Genomic DNA, 3,192 nt, shown 5'->3' with positions numbered 1-3,192 from the left:
GGGGGTCCCTCTCCTGGGTAGAGGACTCCTTCCTTACACACACACACAGCAGCAGGGAAGCAGCACACCAGTCTGGATGCAAGTACAAGCTGGTCGACGCCAGTCTTTATTGTACAATGACAGAAAATATAAAGAAAACATAAATATAAATCCTAGCCCTGTCGGGGCACTAACTTCACAGGTAGTTCCCTCACTACCAGAACCTGGCAGGGCCTAATGCCCTCACCAGCAACAAAGCACAGCACAGTACTCACAAATAGGTTTTTCAAGTGTCTCTGAGCAAACTCCCTGTCTGCTCTCCCAGGTGAGACAATCAGCCCTCAACACACTAGGCTTATATTGGCCACTCTCAGGTGGAAAACTAACAATCCTGTTACCAGGCTGCGAGAACCAAAACCTGGAGTGGCTGTGGGTGGAGCCCTCCCTCTCCTCTCACCCACAACCCCCAGGTCCCAAACCGGTTTTTCAAAAAGCCGAAACTCAAGCCTGCTACACTGCAGACTTTCTCCTGGGGGTTTAAAACACAAAAGACAGGAATCTGGGACAAATGTACCTGCCACAGACCACTTTACCAGTGATCCTATCACATATCCCCCCCCTTTGTTTCGACCTGTGGGGCGGAACAACTGAAGCATTGGCCAGCTGGCTTCCTGGCCTGTGTTCCACTGAAAATTTAAAAGTTTGTAACGCCAAGAACCATCTTGTAATTCTCGCATTACTGTCCTTATTTTCAGACATCCACTTCAGAGGGGCATGGTCAGTGATCAATTTGAACTTTCTTCCGACCAAGTAGTACCTGAGAGCCTCTAACGCCCACTTTATGGCCAACTCCTCCTTCTCCACTGTGGCATAGTTTCTCTCATGTACATTCAACTTTCTGCTAAGATAGAAAATAGGGTGTTCCTCACCCTCCTTGTTCTGGGACAGGACCGCTCCTATACCTACTTCTGATGCATCGGTTTGTACTATGAATTCCCTTTCAAAATTAGGAGTCATCAGGACTGGTTGGGAACACAACGCTACTTTCAACTCCTGAAAAGCTTTCTCTGCCTCAGGACTCCATTCTACCATGCCTTTTTTTTTTGCCTTTGGTCAGGTTAGTCAGTGGGACTGCCATGGTGGCAAAGTTGGGTATAAACCTCCTGTAGTACCCCGTAATTCCCAAGAAGGCTCTCACCTGCTTCTTATTCAGAGGCCGTGGCCAGTTTTGTATGGCATCAACTTTATTGAGCTGAGGCTTTATCAGGCCTCTGCCAATGGTGTATCCCAGATATTTGACTTCCTCCATGCCTAGACAACACTTTTTTGGGTTGGCTGTCAAACCTGCCTTATAGATGGAGTCCAACACTGCTTGTACCCTGGGTAAGTGAGACTGACAATCAGGACTATGAACGACCACGTCATCCAGATAAGCAGCCCCATACCGTCTATGGGGCCTTAGAATCCTGTCCATCATTCTTTGGAAGGTAGCCGGTGCCCCATGTAGCCCGAAGGGCAACATCTTGTACTGAAACAAGCCCTCTGGCGCTGAAAAAGCTGTCTTTTGTTTGGCGCTCTCGGTTAACGGTACTTGCCAATACCCTTTGGTTAGGTCAAGAGTGGTTAAATACCTTGCCGTCCCTAGTCTCTCAATCAGTTCATCCACTCTTGGCATCGGGTAGGCATCGAATTTTGAAACGCTGTTCAACTTTCGGAAGTCATTGCAGAAACGCACACTCCCGTCGGGCTTTGGAATCAACACAATGGGACTTGACCATTCACTATGTGATTCTTCAATAACCCCTAACTCTAGCATATTTTTAATTTCTTTCGACACCGATTCTCTTTGTGCTTCTGGTAACCTATAGGGCTTTAGATTAACTGTAACCCCTGGGTCAGTGATGATGTCATGTTTAATGACCGAGGTTTTCCCAGGTACGTCAGAGAACAGCACCCTATTTCTAATCAGAAACTCCTTGACCTCTTGTTGTTGAATTGCCGACAGGGTTTTTGCCACTGTCACTTCGGGAACTAAGGGCCCTGGACTTACTGGAGGGGCTCGGACGGCCGACAGTACCGTTCTATCTTTCCAGGGCTTTAACAGATTTATATGGTATATCTGTTCCGGCTTTCTTTTCCCCGGCTGGTAAACTTTGTAATTGACCTGCCCCACTCTTTCTAAGATTTCAAAGGGCCCTTGCCATTTAGCCAAAAGTTTATTTTCCACAGTGGGAACCAATACTAACACTCTGTCCCGAGGAGCAAAGCTGCATAACCGAGAATTGCGGTTGTATACCCTCTGCTGTGCCTGTTGAGCCTGTTCCAGGTGCTCTCTCACTATCGGCACTACCGCAGCAATTCTCTCCTGCATTTGAGAAACATACTCAATCACCGTTTTGTAAGGACTAGACTGCCCCTCCCATGTCTCTTTGGCAATGTCTAGTAACCCCCTTGGGTGTCTCCCATACAAGTCGAAGGGTGAAAACCCGATGGAGGACTGGGGAACTTCTCTTATGGCCAACAATAAATACGGCAATAAGTAGTCCCAATCCCTACCATCCTTGTCGACCACTTTCCTAGGCATATGTTTTAACGTCTTGTTAAACCTCTCGACCAGCCCATCGGTTTTGGGGTGATAAACCAAAGTTCTTAACTGTTCGATTTTGAACAGGCGGCATAACTCTTTCATGACTTTGGACATACACGGTGTACCCTGGTCAGTTAGTATCTCCTTAGGTATACCCAGCCTGCTAAAGACATGAACTAGCTATCTGGCAATGGTCTTGGTTGACGTATTGCACAACGGGATCGCTTCCGGGTACCTGGCAGCGTAATCCATTATGACCAGAATATACTGGTGTCCCCTGGCAGACTTCATTAAGGGTCCAACCAAATCCATCGCTATTCTTTCAAACGGCACCTCTATGATAGGCAATGGAACTAGTGGACCCTTAAAATGTGGCCTGGGAGCATGATACTGACACTCAGGGCAGGATGCGCAAAAGTCAGATACCTCTTTATGAAGCCCGGGCCAGAAAAACCTCTGCATTATTCGCTCAGTGGTTTTCTCTACCCCTAGATGGCCTGCCGTTATATAACCATGGGCCAGATCCAACACTGTTCTTCTGTAGGCTTTGGGAACTATTAGTTGTTCCACAACATCTTCCCCCTTCTTAGTCACCTGATATAACAAATCCGGACACATTGCCATGT

This window comes from Taudactylus pleione, unplaced genomic scaffold, assembly GCF_031769625.1.
Source record: "Taudactylus pleione unplaced genomic scaffold, aTauple2 ptg000095l, whole genome shotgun sequence".
Classification (NCBI taxonomy): Eukaryota; Metazoa; Chordata; class Amphibia; order Anura; family Myobatrachidae; genus Taudactylus; species Taudactylus pleione.
This window is presented reverse-complemented; position numbering follows the sequence as displayed.